The 22,568-nt window shown below is 46.7% G+C and overlaps 1 protein-coding gene across 1 annotated transcript in view; it reads left to right on the top strand.

Moving 5' to 3' along the window:
* Window positions 1–553: 553 nt before the first annotated feature.
* LOC126484112 (uncharacterized) overlaps window positions 554–22,568 on the top strand; it is a 273,492-nt gene continuing 251,477 nt past the window's right edge. The window contains exon 1 of the mRNA XM_050107490.1: window positions 554–652. The gene's annotated coding sequence lies outside the window, so the exon portion shown is untranslated. The remainder of the gene's footprint in view (window positions 653–22,568) is intronic.

The raw sequence follows: 22,568 nt of genomic DNA on the forward strand, positions 1-22,568 counted from the left end.
GAAATATTTTTCCCACGCTCCATACGCGAACGGGGCGGGAAAATGCCCTAATAACCAATACTGTGAAATGTTCTCTCCGCCATGCACTTCACAGTTCACACTGGTTCGCAGAGTATAGATTAGAGTTTGCGCGGCGAAAATAAGTTTATTTTCGTCGTTAGCGGGTGATGGCGCTGTCAGAACTTTCTTACCGAGGAACTTTGACGAGATGGGACAACGAGTTTACGAGCAGCTTGAATGCTGCCATTTGAAATTCGTTGCGGAATGTTTTGATTTGATGTGACTGTGACATGTCAGCCAGTGTGACCTTGGCCTTGACTCTGTAGCTCCTTTTTCCGTTTTTGGTTTTACAGCCCATTTTACTGCTATGGCTCTCAGTTATTTTATTTGAATTTTTTTGACAGTGTAAACTAATGGAATACAGTAAGTTTCGTTCTACGAAGCAATATTTTGCAATACTTTTGAGATTGAAAAATGATGAGAAATTTTTTTCTTCTCGGGACGAGTTATGTTGGTACTGCAAACGCGTTTCGTTTTTGTCTTTTGTAAGAGCAGGAATTTGAATTTGTATCTTGTAGGATTGTCGGTGATTGTTTATGCTGTTCGTATAATGGTGATAAGCATTGACTATGGTGTAAAGTAATGACAACTAGTAAGTACAAGCTAATAATGCAGCTGAAAATTTATAATTCAGTTATTTGTCATTTCAGTGACGAATCTTCATGTCATTCTGATAGACTAACAATTTCTGTTTGAGGAGCTGTGTCAGATGTACACGTCTTGATACACTTAAAGTTTTATCACATTTTGTATGTTTGGCACATAGGTGGATTATATCATCACCATTTATAAAAGGTTTTATAGGAAATCTTATGTTAGGAGCTGATATGGATGGAAGGTTTAATTTCATTTTGTTACATATACATTGACTAATCTACTTCGCGTTTTTACGTGAACGTTTTATGGAGACGCAATCTCCCTATGTTTATAAAAAATATTATTTTTTCACTCCTTTTGCGAGTACCCTCGTAGTTGGTTGTCCGACGTGCACTATCTATAACATATTTTGTATAAGTCCGTTTCTGGGTAAGCTTTTTATTTTACTGTCAAGTGGGCGATTTACGTACGTAGACCTATTGGTCTGCAGAAGTGTCATTCATAAAATAATTAGTGTAGTATGAACTGATGAGTGCATAGACACTGACAGAACAGTGATTGTGTAAACAATTTTGCAAGAAATTTATATCAAACAGATAACATTGGATTACATTACTTTCTTTCATTTTCTGTAATTGACTATCGTTCAGCTCCATATTGTATTATATACATGCGAACTGACTTCACTACACGAACACATTCATTTCTACAAGCTCATTTGTAGAGTCAATTTAGAAGTTCAATACATTGAACATACAACTTTCCAATTTTTTTTCACATTTCATTTTATGTCTATAACCACATTTGTAATTTTCTTTCTAGTATGTTTCCATGACAAAGCCTTTTATCACTTTTGTAATCCCGAATTGTCCAGCCTGCATGAAAAGAAACACACAAGTGAAGAGTAGACCATAATACACAAGCTGACATTGTTCTAGATAAATATGGCATCTCTTAAACGAGTCCCAACTTTTTCACTTCTTTAAAACTAGTTAGTAAAGTGTTGTTTACTTAAGCTGTAAACTTAAATTAATTGACTCCATGTAATCATTGGTATAGTAGTGAGCAAAGACTGTTTGTCATCCTTCAGTTTTTGCTACACATATCATAGATATAGAACTCTTGAGTGAAAGGCCATATGCACAATATCTGTAAAACAGAATTGTCACCTGCTGTGTGTATGTTAATAAGATTCAGTGTTCATTGTACGTGTGGACTTCCTCATTCATTCTGCTGGCCGGAGAGGTGGACTAAGCAATCTTTGTTTTATCTGCGACCCTCCCCCCCTCAATTTTTCTGATTGTCATCAGTCACTCTCTTGTCATTTGATCTTTCTTCTAATCACTGAATTCTGGGCTCAGCCTCCATTGTTACCTAACGAGATGTAGGATAGGATTACAAGCTTTGCGTAGGTACTGTTTATGTAAACTAAGTTGACACTCGGAGCAGTGGCTGGATGGGATCGACCATACGTGGGATATGTCTTTATGGTCACTCCCATCAGCCGTTGCACGAGTATCAACTTAGTGTGTTGGACAATAGTACCGTGTGCAACGTTTAGTAATATCTTCCATGATTCTTATTGTATTGGACCCTTGTACAACAGGATGCAGGAAGAGCCGCAGAGGATTAATGATTGGTACTGTGATTGACTGTTAACCATGAACTTAATAATTGCACCATTTTGCACATGAACAGGTGATATTGCAGTGCCTGTATTTTTCGCAAGTACGAAGCGACGTTCTTTCGGACTTGAATGCATGTCTGAAAGAACATGCACTGCATTGATTACAGCCATTATGAAATACACAAAATAGCCTATATTCACAGTTGCAGATATGGACAACCGTCAGCTGTATAGTGGAATGATTTTTAAGTCAAAAGTTTGTATGCTTCATATGCTGGCTCGCAAAAAAATTGTCTAATCTAGATTTCTCTCTTTCTGATGTGCACTATCTGTTTGTGCTAATACCTTAACTTCTTTGGAGGATCCCAGAACTAGCTAGTTTCTTCACTGTTCTCTCCAGGGCTATGTTAAAAAGAGAAGAGAGGACAGCGCATCTCCATGTCTTCGTCTAGTTTTATTTTCAAAGTGCTCAGATTTTATTATAATTAGTGAAAACCTGCTTATGTCTTCACTTCCTCCTTTTTTGTGCATTGAGACTACTAATAAATTTTTTCCATTATTTAAATATATGGTTTAAAATTTTACTGACTACTCGGAGTGATGTTCCACATTAAATTCTTTGTATTGCATTGAAATATAAACTTTTATGTATCAGGTCAGTTTTACCACTCTTAGAAATGCCAGATTTTCATGTTTACCAGTCATCGACACTTCTTATCTTTTGCCTTTGTCCCATGGTGACTCAGGACTGGCATGTTTATTAATGTATTTGTCATGGTTAATTTAAGGGATGGCAGGATGCCTTTCTTGTGGCACTTCCCCCAACACCTCACCAGGATGATACATGTAGGGTTTGTGTATAGTGTTACTCTTGTGATAGTGAATGAAAGTTTTTTTAAATGTTTGTGAATTGTGTAACTGAGGTGGTACATGGGTACCAGATTGATATTCACCTAGTGGGATGTGAGACTCTGCCTAAAAACCACTTCCAGGCTGGCTGGCACATCAACCCTTGTCGTTAATTCACTGTGCAGATTCAGTCCAGTGCCAGCACACCTCCAAGTCTTGAAAGCCTTGCTTTAACACTTGTGGCTCTCTGTACAGGTATGTGTACCAATCATTTGCAGTCATGGACAGGTGACTGACAGTTAGCTGAACGAAGCTTTAAGGGAATGTAAATCATTTTGTAGTTATATATAAAAACAAAGATGAGGTGACTTACCGAACAAAAGCGCTGGCAGGTCGATAGGCACACAAACAAACACAAACATACACACAAAATTCAAGCTTTCGCAACAAACTGTTGCCTCATCAGGAAAGAGGGAAGGAGAGGGGAAGACGAAAGGAAGTGGGTTTTAAGGGAGAGGGTAAGGAGTCATTCCAATCCCGGGAGCGGAAAGACTTACCTTAGGGGGAAAAAAGGACAGGTATACACTCGCACACACGCACATATCCATCCACACATACAGACACAAGCAGACATATATATATTGAAAATATGTCTGCTTGTGTCTGTATGTGTGGATGGATATGTGCGTGTGTGCGAGTGTATACCTGTCCTTTTTTCCCCCTAAGGTAAGTCTTTCCGCTCCCGGGATTGGAATGACTCCTTACCCTCTCCCTTAAAACCCACTTCCTTTCGTCTTCCCCTCTCCTTCCCTCTTTCCTGATGAGGCAACAGTTTGTTGCGAAAGCTTGAATTTTGTGTGTATGTTTGTGTTTGTTTGTGTGCCTATCGACCTGCCAGCGCTTTTGTTCGGTAAGTCACCTCATCTTTGTTTTTATATATAATTTTTCCCACGTGGAATGTTTCCTTCCATTATATTGATATCATTCTGTAGTTATTAGCATATGAAACTGAATTAGGGTTTTGTATGACAGGCTCTATATTAGTGAAAAAATAAGATAGCCTGTTGGATTTCTTATACAGTTATCTAAAACAGGATCAAATCTGCCATGTATTCATATAATTAGGGAGCTCAATCCGATCACTGTCAGATCGTCCAATCCCCCATGTTATTTGTATATTGTTATGCTAGCAATTCACATGAAATAAGTCTCATGAAAAGGGTACTTACTAGCATCATTTGCTGTTGTAATTGTGGTCATATTTTCTTCCTCATCTTTCCCAGTACTGTGTACAACTTTATTTTCCTTACATGTATTCATTTTTTTCTGCATCGTCGTCATCGTCCATCATCATCATTAGGACTGTTAGACCTTGTTTACCATTGTGGGGCTAGACTGGCCACCAGGGCTTTCCAGATGGGCCAAGTAGACAGTGTTCAGGTGGGGTTTGGGATCTTAAACTTGCAGTTTCAGCATCACAAACTCTTTGACTATGCCTCCACAATGTGCAGGTTCCCGACTACCATGAATTTCACATTATTTTCCCTCTCCATAAGTTCAGATCCCCTGATACTTGTCCTAGGATGGGTCTCCAAATGGTAATTAGATTGGAAATCCTCCATTGAGGCTTTCTACCCTTCCCACCACCCTTGATGGTAAGTATTAGATCACGTCAGACACTCTTCTCAGGTAGATCTTATGTAAAGAAGAAAGGAAAGGGAGGAGATTACAGGTGTCAGTTGCATTGGAAAATTACTCGGAACCAGCAGTGATCAGTGAAAATGTGTACAGGGCCGGGATTCAAATCTGTGATCTCATAACCGCACCCCCCTCACTCACCACCCTACCCCTGCGAGTCTGGGGGTTAGCCTAGACCCGAGGTGTTCTTGCCTGTTGTAAGAGGCAGCTAAAAGGGGTCTCACATGTTTCGGCCTTTATGTGACGGTCCCCTGTACCATTTGACCTCAATTTTCCCAAGGAGTGAGCCAATTGGGGAAGGGCACCTTACATGGTACATTGTGTCCATCAGGTGCTGAGACCTCTTGCATCCTTTGTCGATGTGGATCTGTAATTCCGCTCATCCTCCAGCTGTTGGATGAGGTCACCCTCCTGGGTGCGTTTTCCTCCATACTCTGTGTAGTATCGCTTTCTGCACTTTCGATAATAATGGACTTCTTAGCTCGTGTGCATGATATCCAGCACGGTAGCAAGTCCATTGTGGTGGGGCCGCCATGTACACTTTTGGTTGTAGCTACCTAACCACACCATAGTGGGTGGCATCAGGGCGGATGACATGCCATGAAGCGTAGTGCGTCATCCCTTGCTGGTGGTCAAACACCAGCAGTCTCTAAGTGGTCAAGAACTAACTTCAATGCTAAGAAATACGACTCCAAATCCCCCCCCCTTCCGGCCTCTCCATGTGAGGAATGCCAGTCTAAGGATGGCAGCGAAGCTTATTCACGCCAGTACCTCGTATGTACAAGAGTTGATGGGGAATCTTTCTTGTCAATGAAACCTCAGTTTTTCGTGGAGCATTTAAAGGACAAGTTTTGGGAGGTGGAGGGCTCGTCCAAAATGCAGTCAGGGTCGGACTTGATCAAAACAGCATCCTCTGCCCAGTCACGGGCACTACTCTCCTGTAACAAGCTGGGGGATATTTCTGTTTCCTTCATGCCCCATAAGAGCTTAAATATGGTCCAGGGTATCATATTTCGCAGGGACCTTCTTTTGCAGTCTGATGTTTAGCTGCCCGCCAATTTAGAGCGATGAGGTGTCCATTTCGCCTGGCATGTCCACCAGTGTCCAAGGGATAATCGGGTCGCCACTGGTGCCTTCATCTTGGCCTTAGAGGGTAACACATTCCCCGAGAAGGTCAAGGTAATGGTGTGCTGCTGTGATGTAAAGCCAAATATCCCTCTCCCGATGCAATGCCTTAAGTGCTAGAAGTTCGGCCCTATGTCTTCCTGCTGTACTTCCAGCGTCACCTGTCGGAATTGTGGACGTCCTTCAGATCCGAATACTCCCTGTGCTCCGCCTCCCATCTGTGTAAACTGCAGAGAGCACCATTCGCCTTGCTCGCCAGACTGCAGGATTCTCCAGAAAGAAAGAAAAATAATGAAATACAAGACCCTAGACCAACTGTCCTACACTGAGGCTAAGGGAAAATATGAGTGTCTACATCCTTTGGATATGATTTCAACCTACGCTGCTGCTATGACAACGGTTCTACCATCTTCCGTTCTGCCACATACCATTGGCTCTCAGAGCCATCAGAAACCACCTTCCCCCTTGATCGTGGGGGGCACTTCCCTCCCTGTTGCTCATGCACAACCTACTTCAGGAGCAACCCCCCCCCCCCCCCCTTCTCCAACCATTGGGGATGTGAGCCGGAGAAGCTTCAGTCTTCTTCAGCTCATCTCACCAGGAAGGGATCCCAGGTTCCTACCAATGGCGAAGATGACACCCACACAAAGCCCTTCCAGCCGGACAAACCTAAGGAGCAGTGAGATAAACTTAAAAAGAAAAGACCCCCAATAGCCAAGGCACTGCAGTGGCACCCACACCACCATACCTACAAGCTCTGTGTCTGAGGATAAGGTGGATATTCTGCCGTCCGATTTCAATTGCGCAGGTACCCATCTGGTGGCAGCAAGTGACACTGAATTGTAGACTGCCCCATTGAGTGTTTCATGCCTTCCCAGTCTCAAGATCATGTAATCCTCTAGTGGAATTGCGGCAGTTTTTTACACCACCTGACTGAGCTATGGCAGCTGTTAAGCTTTACACCTGCTTTCTGCATTGCCCTCCAGGGTACCTGATTCCCGGCAATGCGGATCCCCGCCCTCTGCAGCTGTAGGGTATATTACAGGAGCCGTAGCGGTTATAATAGTGTCAGATGGAGTTTGCGTCTATGTCCTAATCTCAGTATGTAGTGAAACTGTGCCGCTTCAAACTCCTCTTGAAGCTGTGGCTGTCAGGATAAGGTCGACACAGGAAATAGCTGTCTGCAATGTATATCTTTCTCCAGATGGTGCAGTACTCCTCACCATATTGGCTGCACTGATTGATCAACTCCCTAAACCTTTCCTACTTTTGGGAGAGTTTAACGCGCATAAGCCCTTGGGTGGCGCCATGCTTACTGGCTGAGGTAAGGAGGTTGAAAATTTACTGTCACAGCTTGACCTCTACCTCTTAAATACATATTTCAGTATGGCACATGGCACATATTCGGCCATTCATCTCTTGGTTTGCAGTCCTGGCCTTGTCCCATCTATCCACTAGAGAGGACATGACAACCTGTGTGATTCCCCCTGCGGGTCCGGAGTAAGAATAGGCCCGAGGTATTCCTGCCTGTCGTAAGAGGCGACTAAAAGGAGTTTCAACCGTTTCGGCCTTCCATGTAATGGTCCCCCTTGGGGTTTGACCTCCATTTTTCAAAATTCTACAGAAGTACGAGCCTTTTGGGGAAGGACACCTTACGTGGTGTATCACTGGTCCTCCGTGCACTACGACCTTGGCACTCAGCATTGTAACGGCGTTGTAACCATACCTACTGTTCATCAAATGGGGCCTAAACACCTGATGGGATGTAAAAGTTACGCCCATAATGCGTCCCCATCTGCACCTACGATCATGATGGACTTTCCATGGCACCCGAAATCCAGCATGGTAGCCAGCCCGTTGTGGTGGGGTCGTCATGTACCCTCTAGGTTGTAGCCCCCTGACAACACAGGGATCGTACTGCCGATCCCTGAGCTGCACCCTCCCCATGTCGGCTAAGGAGTAGATGCCCGTCTCCTTGGGGCATCAGGACTCCCGGCAACGGTCATCCTGCCAGGTGGCCCTTGCTGAGGCTGGGTGGCGCCCGTGGGGAGAGCCCCTGGTCGGAGTGGGTGGTATCGGGGCGGACGTTTCGCAGATGAAACGTCAACATGTATCAGGTCGCTCTGCGGCCGAGTCTTTCAAAAAGAAAAGTACTGTCTCTGGTTCTGGTTCTTGGCCACTCCCCGGGAGGAAGGACAGGCCCGCCGGCTTGGGGCGAAGTACTTCCCCCGCTATTTGGTCTGTTCTCGGACCGATGGGGGGACGTTCGCCACCTCCAAGCCCATGTTCTTTGTTCGGCACATTGAGGACATCTTTGGGGAAATCGAGGCTCTCAACAAAATGCGTTTGGGGTCCGTTCTTATAAAGACCACCTCCGCCACACAGTCGGCGGCACTCCAGGCGTGCGACCGACTAGGGGACATCTCAGTGTCCATTGTCTCGCATCTGGCACTAAATAGGTCGCAGGGGGTTATTTTTCATTGGGACCTCCTGCTGCAATTTGATGAGGAGCTCAGGGCCAACCTGGAGCGCCGAGGCGTGCATTTTGTCCGGTGAGTCCAGCGCGGCCCCAAAGACCATCGCATCGACACCGGGGCCTTTATCCTCGCCTTCGAGGGTGACGTTCTCCCGGAGAAGGTAAAGGTGATGGGCGACGTGCGACCTTACGTACCGCCTCCTATGCTCTGTTTTCGGTGTTTGCACTTTGGGCACATGTCGTCACGGTGTGAAGCTGAGCCCCTTTGTGGCAATTGTGGACATCCTCTTCGTGAGGAACATACATGCACCCCACCACCTCGGTGCGTTAATTGTCCTGACATCCACTTGCCTAGATCCTTAGACTGCCCCGCGTATCAGAAGGAGAAGAAGATTCAAGAACTCAAAACTTTGGATCGTCTCTCGTATTCTGAGGCCAGGAAGAAGTATGACCGCCTCCATCCCGTGACGTTGACCACTTCGTTTGCCTCAGTCGTGTCCACTCCTTCCACGGTATCCTCACCCCTATCCTGTCCCCCCTCCACCTCCTCCCCCCATCCGGGGCCTATGCCTCCGCCTCCCAAATCCCTCCCTTCCAAATCCTCCTCCCCCGCGGCCCCCGCCCCCTCTGCCCCAGGGGCCACCCCCCCACCCCCTGAGAAGCGATCCTCTTCTCAGGTGTCCATCGGGGAAACGTTCCGGACCCCAGCTTCCGAAGTCCGGCGTTCCAAAACGGACCCCGCGCGTGAGGACCTTCTTCGGGTCCAGCCCACCATCCCTGTGCCTCCTTGGACTTCCAAGAAGGCCTCTAAGAAGAAGTCTCTATCCCCCTCTCCACCCTGGCGCGTTTCGTCTGACGCTCCATCCGTGAGTCGCTGCTCCCGGCCGTCCTCAGTTTCGCCGGGACGCTCTGCTGCCAGGCGCTCAGCTGGCCTCTCGTCGGCAAATGATGCTGCCTCTGCTACACAACCCGGGACAGCGGCTGCAGCTGGCGACGACTCGATGGAACAGGATCCGCCTCCCTCCGGTTGTAGCGTCGTTCCCTCGAAACCTGGCCCTCCACGGCCGTCGAGGTGACCGGCTCTTCCCCGTCTCGTTCCCCCTCTTTTTTGACTAGCGATGGCCTTGTTACATTGGAACATAAGAGGTATTCGATCTAATCGGGAGGAATTACAACTGCTCCTACACCTGCACTGTCCGCTCGTCCTTGGTCTCCAGGAAACCAAGTTGCGCCCGACTGACCGTATTGCCTTTACCCACTATACCTCGGAGCGGTATCACCTCACCTCTGTGGACGGTATCCCAGCTCATGGTGGGGTCATGTTGCTCGTTCGGGACGATGTCTATTACCGTCCCATGCCATTGACCACCCCACTCCAAGCAATAGTTGTCCGTATTACTCTTTCTGCTTTTACTTTTTCAGTTTGTACCATCTACACTCCATCGTCATCCGCAGTTAGTCGGGCTGACATGATGCACCTGATTGTTCAGCTTCCTCCGCTGTTTTTATTGTTTGGCGACTTCAATGCCCATCATCCCCTTTGGGGCTCTCCTGCATCCTGTCAAAGAGGCTCACTCTTGGCGGATGTCTTCAACCATCTCAATCTTGTCTGCCTCAATACTGGCACCCCGACTTTCCTCTCGAACTCTACTCATACCTACTCCCACTTGGACCTCTCGATCTGTTCTACCACTCTTGCCCGTCGGTTTGAGTGGTATGTCCTTTCTGACACCTATTCGAGCGACCACTTCCCCTGTGTCATTCGTCTCCTGCACCACACCCCATCCCCAGGTCCTTCGAGGTGGAACATACCGAAAGCTGACTGGGGACTTTACTCCTCCCTGGCGACTTTTCCGGACCACGATTTTCTCAGTTGTGACAGTCAGGTCGAATACCTCATGGCTGTTATTGTCAATGCTGCCGAACGTTCCATTCCTCATACTACCTCTTCACATCGCGTTTCCGTCCCCTGGTGGAATGAGGCTTGTAGAGACGCTATCCGAGCTTGACGATGTGCTTTACACACCTTTCGCCACCATCCTACGTTGGCAAAATGTATTGAATACAAACGACTCCGAGCACAATGCCGTAGAGTCATCAAAGACAGCAAAAAAAGCTTGTTGGACCTCTTTCACCAGCTCCTTTAACAGTTTTACTCCCTCTTCCGTCGTTTGGGGTGGCCTTTGCCGGCTGTCGGGCATTAAGGCCCACTCCTCGGTACCTGGCCTGACCTCAGGTAATGAGGTCCTTGTTGATCCTGTGGCCGTCTCCAATGCCTTTGGCCGCTTTTTCGCGGAGGTTTCAAGCTCCGCCCATTACCACCCTGCCTTCCTTCCCAGGAAAGAGGCAGAAGAGGCTCGGCGACCTTCCTTCCAATCGCTGAATCTGGAAACTTATAATGCCCCCTTTACTATGCGGGAACTCGAACGTGCGCTTGCACTGTCCCAGTCCTCTGCTCCGGGGCCAGATGCCATTCACGTTCAGAGAGCTGGCACACCTTTCTCCGGCGGGCAAAAGCTTCCTTCTTCGTACCTACAAACGCGTCTGGACCGAAGGTCAGGTCCCCATGCGTTGGCGTGACGACACCATCGTTGTTCCGATACCCAAACCCGGGAAGGATAGACACCTTCCTTCTAGTTACCGCCTCATTTCTCTTACAAGCTGTGTCTGTAAGGTGATGGAGCGCATGGTTAATGCTCGGTTAGTCTGGATTCTTGAATCTCGACGGCTACTTACTAATGTCCAATGCGGCTTTCGTCGCCGCTGCTCTGCTGTTGACCACCTTGTGACCTTGTCGACATTCATCATGAACAACTTTTTGCGAAGGCGCCAAACGGTAGCCGTGTTCTTCGACTTGGAGAAGACTTATGATACCTGTTGGAGAGGAGGTATCCTCCGCACTATGCACAGGTGGGGCCTACGCGGTCGCCTGCCCGTTTTTATTGATTCCTTTTTAACGGATCGTAAGTTTAGGGTACGTGTGGGTTCTGTATTGTCCGACGTCTTCCTCCAGGAGAACGGAGTGCCTCAGGGCTCAGTCTTGAGCGTAGCCCTTTTTGCCATTGCGATCAATCCAATTATGGATTGTATTCCACCTAATGTCTCAGGCGCTCTCTTTGTCGATGACTTCGCGATCTACTGCAGTGCCCAGAGAACATGCCTCCTGGGCGCTGCCTTCAGCGTTGTCTAGACAGCGTATACTCATGGAGCATGGCAAATGGCTTCCGGTTCTCTGAAGAGAAGACGGTTTGTATCAACTTTTGGCACTATAAAGTGTTCCTTCCGCCATCCTTACATCTCGGTCCCGTTGTTCTCCCATTCGTGGAAACAACTAAGTTTCTAGGGCTCACATTGGACAGGAAACTTTGTTGGTCTCCGCATGTATCTTATTTGGCGGCCTGTTGTACACGTTCCTTTAATGTCCTCAGAGTTCTTAGTGGTTCATCTTGGGGAGCGGATCGCACTGTCCTGCTTCGCTTGTATCGGTCCATAGTCCGATCGAAGCTGGATTATGGGAGCTTCGTCTACTCGTCTGCTCGGCCATCCCTCTTACGCCGTCTCAACTCCATCCACCATCGGGGGTTACGTCTTGCGACCGGAGCCTTCTACACTAGTCCCGTCGAGAGTCTTTATGCTGAAGCTGCCGAATTACCATTGACCTACCGGCGCGACGTACTGCTTTGTCGGTATGCCTGCCGGCTGTTGTCAATGCTCGACCACCCCTCTTATCAGTCCTTCTTCGCCGATACTCTCGACCGTCGGTACGGGTTGTATGTGTCTGCCCTGCTGCCCCCTGGAGTCCGCTTCCGTCGCCTGCTTCGACAATTGGATTTTGCCCTCCCTACCACCTTCAGAGAGGGTGAGAGCCCGACACCGCCTTGGCTCCAGGCTCCGGTTCATATTTATCTCGACCTCAGCTCACTCCCGATGGAGGGTACTCCGGCTGCAGTGTATTGCTCACGGTTTGTCGAACTTCGTGCTCGACTTGCCGGTCACACCATTATTTACACCGATGGCTCCAAAACTGACGATGGTGTCGGCTGTGCCTTTGTCGTCGGGGCCGCCACCTTTAAATACCGGCTCCTCGACCAATGTTCGAGCTTTACGCCCGAGCTTTTTGCTCTCCATCAGGCTGTTCAGTATTCCCGCCGCCACCGCCATTCATCGTATGTACTCTGCTCTGATTCCCTCAGTGCTCTTCAGAGCCTTGGAGCTCCCTATCCGGTCCATCCCTTGGCGCAACGGATCCAGCAGTCCCTCCATTCTTTCGCTGATAATGGTTCTCCTGTCAGCTTTCTGTGGGTTCGCGGACATGTAGGAGTGCCTGGGAATGAGGCTGCAGATGCTGCAGCCAAGGCTGCAGTCCTCCTGCCTTGGCCAGCCTCCCATTGTGTCCCGTCATCTGACGTTCGTGGGGTTGTTTGTAAGAGGCTTGTGTCGTTGTGGTGGGATGCTTGGTCATCCCTCCAAGGAAACTAGCTCCGGGCAGTAAAACCGCTCCCAACTGCTTGGACAACCTCCTCCCGACCATCTCGGCGAGAAGAGGTCCTTCTGACCAGGTTTCGGATTGGGCATTGCTGGTTTAGCCACCGCTACCTGCTCTCCGTTGACCCAGCCCCGCAGTGCCCTTGTGGTCAAGCGTTAACAGTGCGCCATGTTTTATTGTCGTGTCCCCGTTTTAGTCAATTTCGGTTGTCCTGTCCCTGCCATCTACTTTACTAGATGTTTTAGCTGATGACGCTCGAGCAGCTGCTCGTATTCTGCATTTTGTAACTTTGACTGGTTTGTCCAAAGACATCTAACCTTTTTACTTATTTTATCTGCATCTTTGTCAGGACTTTCTGGTGTTCCCCCCTCCCCTTGAGTTTTACTAGATTCCATGTGCTCTAACAACAGTGACTGGGCACTAATGACCTCAGTAGTTGAGCACCCTTAAACCCCACCACAACAACCTGTGTGGTAGTGACCACTTCCCCATCTTCCTGTCACTCCCCCTGTGTCATGTCCATCGATGCCTACCCAGATGAGCTTTAACAAGGCAGACTGGGAAGCCTTCACCTCTGCTGTCGCTGCTGAATCATCTATGGTGTCATTGAGCAGGTCACTATAATGGTTATTTCTGTGGCGGAATAAATGATCCCTCATTCTTTAGTGTGCCCCCCGGCGAAAGACAGTCCCTTGGTGGTAGCTGGAAGTGGTTGAGGCAGTTAAAGAGCGTTGGCGAGCTGTACAGCGACGTAAGCGGCACCCTTCCCTAGATCACCTAGTAGTCTTTAAGTGGCAATGTGCTCGCATACACCAGCTTATAAACTGACGGAAACAGGAGTGTTGGAGAGGTTCATGTTGACCATTGGGCGCATATGTCACCTTCCCGAGTCTGGACGAAGATCAGATGTCTTTTTGGGTACCAGAGCCCAACAGGTGTCCCTGGCATTAACATCAAGGGCGTGTTATCTACCGATGCAATCACGATTGCTGAGCACTATTCTCAAGCCTCTGCATCGGAGAACTACCCCCAGCCTTTTGCACCCTCAAACAGCGGATGGAAAAGAATGTCCTCTCATTCACTACATGCCACAGTGAAGCCTATAGCACCCCATTAACAGAGTGGGAGCTCCTCAGTGCCCTTGCACATTGCTCGGACACAGCTCCTGGGCCGGATTGGATCCACAGTCAGAGGATTAAACATGCCTCGTCTGGCTACAAGTGACATCTCCTCGTCATCTTCAACCAGATCTGGTGTGATGGCATCTTTCCATCCCAGTGGCGGGAGAGCACCATCATTCCAGTGCTCAAACTCGGTCAAAACGCCCTTGATCTGATAAGCTACTGGCTCAACAGCCTCACCAACTTTCTTTGTAAGCTGCTGGAACGTGTAGTGTGTCGGCAGTTGGGTTGCGTGCTGGAGTCACGTGGCCTACTGGCTCCATATCAGGGCAGATTCTACCAGGGTTGCTCTACCACTGATAATCTTGTGTCTGTCGTGTCTGCCATCTGAACAGCCTTTTCCAGATGTCAGCATCTGGTTGCTGTCTTTTTTGACTTACGTGAAGCATACCACATGACCTGGCGACATCATACCCTTGCCACAATGTATAAGTGCAGTCTCTGAGGCCCGCTCCCGATTTTTATCCAAAACTTCCTGTCGCTTCGTACTTTCAGTGTCCAAGTCGGTGCCTCCTATAGTTTCCTACATATTCAGGAGAATGGTGTTCCGCAGGGCCCCGTATTGAGTGTCTGTCTATTTTTACTGGCTATTAATGGTCTAGCAGCAGCTGTCGGGCCTTTGGTCTAACCTTCTCTGTATGCGGATGACTTCTGCATTTTGTACTGCTCCTACCTTAATGACGATCCACTACTGTCGTAGAGACATATTGACTGATTTCGATGCCCGATTGACTTGGCTACTTCACCTTCGTCAACTTAGATGGAAGTGCTGGCAGCACCTCAATGCCCTCCGCTGCCTCAACACCACCAACTGGGGTGCTGATCGCTCTACACTGCTGCAGCTCTACAGAGCCCTTGTTCAATCATGCCTTGACTATGGGAGTTTGTTTTATGGTTTGGCAGTGCCCTCAGTGTTGCGTTTACTCAACCCAACGCACCACTGTGGCATTCGCCTAGTGACGGGAGCTTTTAAAACGATTCCAGTGACCAGTGTCCTGTGAAGGCTGGTGTCCCTCCATTGAATGTTAGATGTGCACAACTGCTCGCCAGTTACATTGTACACATTCGTAGTTCTCCTGTGCATCCGAATTACTGTCTCCTTTTCCCAGCCACGGCAGTTCATCTACTGCATTGGCGGCCCAGATCAGGACTTATGATTGCGGTATGCGTCCTGTCCCTTCTGTCAGAACTGGAGTCCTTCCCGTTACCACCTCTCCTCCAAGTCCATTCACGTACAGCTCCATGGTGTACATCTAAGCCATAGATTCTTCTGGACCTTTCGCATGGCCCTAAGGATTCCGTTAACCCTGCGGCTCTCTGCTGTCACTACCTCTCGATCCTTGACATGTACTGGGGCCATGAAGTAGTTTACACAGACGACTAGATGGCTGATGCTCAGGTAGGCTTTGCGTATGTTCATGGAGGACATATTGAATAGCAGTCCTTGCCAGATGGCTGCAGTGTTCTCACTGCTGAGCTGGTGGCCATATCTTGTGCTCTTGAGCACACCTGCTCATGCCCTGGCAAGTCATTTCTCCTGTGTACTGACTCCTTGAGCAGCCTACAAGCTATCGACCAGTGTTACCCTCACCGTCCTTTGGTAGTGTCCATTCAGCTGTCCATCTAAGCCCTGGAACAGTCCCGTCATTCTGTGGTGTTTGTGCGAAACCCAGGACACATCAGAATCCCAAGCAACGAACTTGCAGACAGGCTGGCTAAACAGGCTACGTACAAAACACTTGGGGAAATGGGGATCACCGAAACTGCCCTGCGTTCTGTCTTACGCCTCAGGGTTTTTCAGCTTTGGGAGACGGAATGGCATAATAATACGCACAGCAAACTGTGTGTCATTAAGGAGACTACGAATGTGTGGAAGTCTTCCACACTGTCCTCTCGCAGGGAATCAGTTGTCCTCTGCCGGCTCCGCATTGGCCATATGTGGCTACTGCATGGTTACCTCCTCCGTCACGAGGACCCGCCTCGGTTTCGATGTGGCTCACAAATGACGGTCATCGACCTCTTGCTGGACTGCCCACTTTTAGCCGCTCTGCGGCGGTAGCCTTCTAACTTTGCCAGCGCCCTACCTTCGGTGTTGGGCGACAATGCCCGAACAGCAGCTTTAGTTTGAAGTTTTATTCGTGAGGGTGGGTTTTATCATTTGGTCTAAGTTTTTGCGCATGTCCTTTGTCCCTCCATGTCCTCCACCGTAGTGCTTTTAGGGTGGAGGTTTTAATGTGTTGTAGAGTGGCTGGCTTTCCCTTTTTATTCTCATCTTCAACCAGCCACGGTAATCTGCTTAACAACTGTGCCATTTGGGACACAGTGTTATTGCAACTGTGCAGACTATCTCGGCACGTCTCACAACCGATTCACATTCCCATTGAGCATCACCTACCTGCAGTCCCTTTCCATTTCTTGCATATTCACTCTCCTAGATTCCCACAGGAGGTCATATGTATTTGTGATTCGGCATTCATATAGTTCAGGTAGATCTGTCTCACAGTCCAAGAACTACCGTATCTCCATTGCCCATTGATACATTGTTCTCTCTGTTATCATTGGGTAGAATGGTGCCAAACTCATATATAATACTAGTGGCTCTAAAGATACTGGTAATGACAGGATACACTTTCACATATATTAATAGCCAGAAACTACTTTCTCAGCTAGCAGAGAATTGTAGTGTCTGCACAGCAAAACAGGTAGCCATCCCCATAATGCACCATTTTATCAAAATGGAAAACCATAATTAATTTCTGGTATGCAATGACTGAATGAGCTGTCTGCAGGTTAATAGTTGATGTTGCCCTCACCACCCAACAGTGTTCACTATATACACTCTTTTACATTGTCTCAGTCATAATGACTGCTCAGTTGTATTCCTCTGGACCCTTAGCCTACATTTACGTCTACAACCATGAAGCCACCATTTCAATTCGTAAATGGACCAAGGGTAACTTTTGCAGTCCTTACACAAGATGCATGTTGGTGGCAGTAGGATTGTTTTCCGATATGAAGGAAATGCTGGCTCACTAAACCTTCTCGTAGAATGTTTTCTTCACTCCAGGGGCTCCTGTTTGAATACACAGAGCATTTCTGTAATATTTGTATGTTGAATGAATCTGCTTACTGTGTTCATCTCTTGCCACACTTCCCTCCAGTACTAAATTAGTGATCCCGACATGTCTCAGAATGTGTTCTCTCAACTGACTCCTTTAAGTTGTCACAAATTTTTTTCTCTGCAATTCTTTTCAGTACCTCTTCATTACCTATGTGATCTACCCATCTAATCATCACCATTATTCTGTAGCACCACATTTCAAAAGCTTCTATTCTCTTCTTATCTCAACTGTTTATTGTCCACCTTTCATTTCAATACATGGCTATACTCTAGACAAATAGCTTCAGAAAATACTTCCTAACACTTAGCTCTATATTCAATGTTAACAAATTTCTCTTTTTTAGAAATGCATTTATTACCAGTGCCAGTCTATTTTTTATCCTCTCTGATTTGGCAATCATCAGTTATTTTACTGCCCAAATAGCAAAACTCATCTATTACTTTGTCTTGTTTCCTAATCTAATTCCCCTAACATCGCCTGATTTAATTCAACTACATTCTATTACCCTTGTTTTGCTTTTGTTGTTGATCTTGTATGCTTCTTTCAGAACACTGTCCATTCCATTCAACAGCTCTTCCAAGTCCTTTGCTGTTTGTGACAAATTGCAATTTCATTTGCAGACCCAAAATTTTTTATTTCTTGCCCCTGAACTTTTTTCAAATTTTTTCTTGGGTTCATTTACTGCTTCCTCAATGTACAGATAGAATATTCTAACTTCGGGGAAGGCTACAACCCTGTCTCGCCCCCAGGGGACTCACCACTCTTTGGTGAGTTCATGTTTGGCCACCAGGGGCCCCAGCCTTTGCAGCACCTCTTCCCTTTCTGTGCTGCATGTCTGTCCTCCTGTTACTCTTTTTCCCTTCCCTTGGGGAACATGTCTTGGATGTTTTTTGGAATGCATGTTACAGTTTCAATAGGCCAGCATGGGAACAGTCTCTCATGTGTTTTTCTTTCCTTCTTTGTTATTAATCTCCTCCCCTCCTCTGCTTTGGTGTTTGAGGTTTCTCTCTGTTTCTCCTTCCTCTCTGTGTGCTCTTGAAGGCCGATATTTGATGCGTAACAAGTGGCTATGTAACACCTAATTCCCAGCCCCGGGTCGTCAGGTAGCGTTCGCATGTACCCTGTGGTACAGGCCAGGCCCGGGGATGAGTGATTGCCTGAGCTGTTACCTTCCTAGTTGCCAATTGGTCCTACTGTAAGGAGTTCGGGAGGTGTGAACAGTCACAGTGGGTGAGTCTACCTCTGAGGGAGGCCCCTAGTTGGGAGGAATGCACCATTGGAGACAATGGCAATCAAGGGGAGATTTTTTCACAATGAGCCAATCACAGTCTCGGTCTACGTTTACTAAACGTAAATGGAATGGCCCTAAAGATTCAAAGACTCTCCCAGCTGCATCTCAGTTTCTCATCACATCACATACCAAAGGAGGTCAGTTCCTTGCTACGGTTAATCCATTTATTATTCAGAAATGTGGTGATGCAATTTAAGACCCTGTGAAATTCTTCTCTCGCTTACCTAATGAGACTTTGCTTCTGGAGACAGATTGTAATTTTCAAGCCCAACAGCTGTTTACAGCTTCACTTCTCCACAGCTATCCATTTCGTGTAAAGGTCCATTGAACACTGAATTGTTTGCGTTACACTTTGCTGCTTGATGGTCAGACCGAGAGAGAAATCCAAACCTACCTCTCTGATCAGGGCATCACTGCGATCCATCAGGTAATGAAAAAGGTTCATGCAACCTATGTGCCTACATGCCCTCTTTTTCTCACTTGTAGTTGAGTAGTGCTTCCATAGAAGATCAGAGGCAGACTATGAAGTTGTTACAGTCCGACCGTACATTTCAAACCCAGTGTTTTGCTACCAGTGTATGTTGTGACCACACTTGTGTGTCCTGTCAAAACACAGCCATATGTATTACTTGGGTTGCTCAAGAGGGCAATTGCCAGCTTCCTTATCCCCATTGTATCAATTGTAATGTTGACCACACTGCTTCACCCTAAAAGCCATACATTTTATTGTCTGGCACTTTTAGTACCATTCTTGCTACACCTTGTTCATGAAGAATATGGCCATCCAGACTTGTGACCTGCAGTTCGGCACTGCAGTTGTAAAATCACCTAGTATCACTGTAGCATCCCCATCTCCTTCTCCCACCACTGCACAACAAGCCAACAAATCTTGGCACCCTGGTGGTGAAATTACCAGCTACCCAAGCGGCAGGATGGAAAGGACTAAAGGAATAATGCCACATAGACTTTTTATGTCCCTCCTAACTGTCTGAATCTTCATCTGCCAACCATCAAGGCTCTGAGAAATCGTACAAAAACAAATGGTCTTCTCCTTCCCCAACTTGTATATACACTTCAAACGTGTCGCCGAGTGATACCCTCACCTGACCCACGCGCACCAACTACCGTTTTTCTACCCTGGAATCTAGGGAAAATGCCGACGCCTGTGTAGATTTCATGGGACAGGGTCCTCCAGCCTTTGTGCACTGTATCAGAGAGTCTTCAAAGGCTGGTACTGGGCAGCTGCCAAGGTGACTACCCTTCCTTCTACTTCTTGTAGACAGGAGTGGCATGTGCTTCTTTCCAAAAACTGGGCATGGCTTTTTGTTCGAGGGATCTGCAATAGATTATAGTTTGAAGAGGGGCTAACTCAGTCACAAATTCTCTAATCTGAAAGGGATTTTATCGGTCCCTGGAGCTTTGTTCAGTTTTAATAATTTCAGCTGTTTCTCAACCCTATGGATACTACTACTTATTTCGTTCATCTTTTCAGTGGTATGAGGATTAAATTGGGACAGTTCTCCTGGGTTTTCCTTTGTAAAGGAACATTTGAAAATGGAATTAATTATTTAAGCTTTTGCTTTGCTACTTTCAATTTCAGTTCCTGTCTCATTTGCTAGGGACTGGACATTACCTTCGGTGCTATTAACAGCCTTTACATAAGACCGGAGTTATTTTTTGTGTTCTGTGAAAGATCATTTAACAATATTCTGCCACAGTACTCATTGAAGCCACCACACATTGCTTTCTTAACAGCCAAACACGTTTCATTCAGCATTTCTTTATCTGTAGCCCTATGCATGGTTTTGTAACTATTATGCAGTAATCTCTGTTTCTTTAAAAGTTTCCTTACAGTGACTATATGCCATGGAGGTTCCCTCCCATTATGAACTGTCATACTGGGTACATATCTGTCCAGTGTGTGGTCAACAATTCTTTTAAAGTTGAGCCATAGTTCCTGTACATGTTCCTGCCCTGTGTTGAAAGTTTCAAGTTCCTCATTGAGATATGACACTATTGATTTTTTTATCTAGTTTATTGAATGTATATGTCTTTCTGCTCATTTTAGTTGTTCTTTGTACTTCGGTTATCATTTTTGCCATAACCACATCATAATCAGTGATACCAGTTTCAATGTGGCCATCCTCAAAGAGGTTAGGTCTATTCATTGCCATTAGGTCCAATGTATTTCCATCGTGAGTGGGGTTCCTAACTATTTGTTCTAGATAGTTCTTTCCATCAATGACTATATTCTCCACCGATGATTAAAATATGGTTGGGGAATTTACATACAAATGAACTGAGATTTCCTCTAAAGTTTTCGATTACATCTGGAGATGAGTCTGGTGGGTGATAAGAGGATCCAGTTGTCATTTTATGCCCACCCCTAATACTGAGTCTTGCCCAAACAACCTCACAAGCAGCTTCAATTTCTATTCAAATCTCGGTGTGTCTAAGTTTCTTGTCTGCTGTGACAGATACACCACCTCACTTTCCATTTGCCTATTCTTTTGATATACACTTAAATTTTCCCGAAAAATCTCACCAATATCAGTTTCAGGTAGTAACCAGCTTTCTGTACATAGTATTATGCGAGCTTCACTGCTTATCATGAGGGCATCAAACTCTGGCACTTTGCTGAGAATGCTTCGGCTGTTTACCATTAGGATTTTAGTACTCTCGGCTATGGGAGGCATTTCTTTTGATTCTACACTGATACACTGTGTGATCAAAAGTATCTGGACACCCCAAAAAACACATGTTTTTCATATTAGGTGCATTGTGCTGCCACCTACTGCCAGTTACTCCATAACAGCAACTTCAGTAGTCATTAGACACCTTGAGAGAGCAGAATGGGGTGCTCTGCGGAACTCACAGACTTTGAACGTGGTCAGGTGATTGGGTGTCACTTGTCATACGTCTGTACGAGAGATTTCCACTCTCCTAAACATCCGTAGGTCCACTGTTTCCGATGTGAAAGTGAAGTGGAAACATGAAGGGACACGCACAGCACGAAAGTGTACAGGCTGACGTAGTCTGTTGACTAACGGAGACTGCCAACAGTTGAAGAGGGTCGTAATGCTTAGTAAGCAGACATCTATCCAGACCATCACACAGCAATTGCAAACTGCATCAGGATCCACTATGAGTACTATGACAGTTAAGTGGGAGGTGAGAAAACTTTGATTTCATGGTTGAGCAGCTGCTCATAAGCCACACATCACACCGGTAAATGCCAAATGACACCTCGCTTGGTGTAAGGAGCATAAATGTTGGATGATTGAACAGTGGAAAAACATTGTTTGGAGTGACGAATCACAGTACACAATGTGGTGATCCGATGGCAGGGTGTGGGCATGGCATATGCCCAGTGAACATCATCTGCCGGTGTGTGTAGTGCCAACAGTAAAATTTGGAGGCGGTAGTGTTATGGTGTGGTCGTGTTTTTCAAGGAGGGGACTTGCACCCCTTTTTAATTTGCATGACACTATCACAGCACAGGTCTTCATTAATGTTTTAAGCACCATCTTGCTTCCCACTGTTGAAGAGCAATTCGGGGATGGCGATTGCATCTTTCAACACTATCGAGCACCTGTTCATAATGCACGGCCTGTGGTGGAGTGGTTACAAGACAATAATATCCCTATAATGGACTGGACTGCATAGAGTCCTGACCTGAATCCTGTAGAAAACCTCTGGGATGTTTTGGAACGCCAACTTCATGCCATTCCTCACCGAAAGACATAGATACCTCTCCTCAGTGCAGCACTCCTTGAAGAATGAGCTGCCACTCTCAAAGAAACTTTCCAGCACCTGATTGAAGATATGCCTGTGAGAGTGGAAGCTGGCATCAAGGCTAAGAGTGGGCCAGCACCATATTCGATTCCAGCATTACCGATGGATGGCACCAGGAACTTGTAAGTAATTTTCAGCCAGGTGTCCCGATACTTTTGATCACATAGTGTACTTCTAGATTTCCTACAGCCATCATTATCTGGATTGGATGGAGAGTTGCCTAAACTAAAAAAACGATGTCACAAGGCCAGAATTGTGCAC

The sequence above is a fragment of the Schistocerca serialis genome, chromosome 6 (assembly GCF_023864345.2).
Source record: "Schistocerca serialis cubense isolate TAMUIC-IGC-003099 chromosome 6, iqSchSeri2.2, whole genome shotgun sequence".
NCBI lineage: Eukaryota > Metazoa > Arthropoda > Insecta > Orthoptera > Acrididae > Schistocerca > Schistocerca serialis.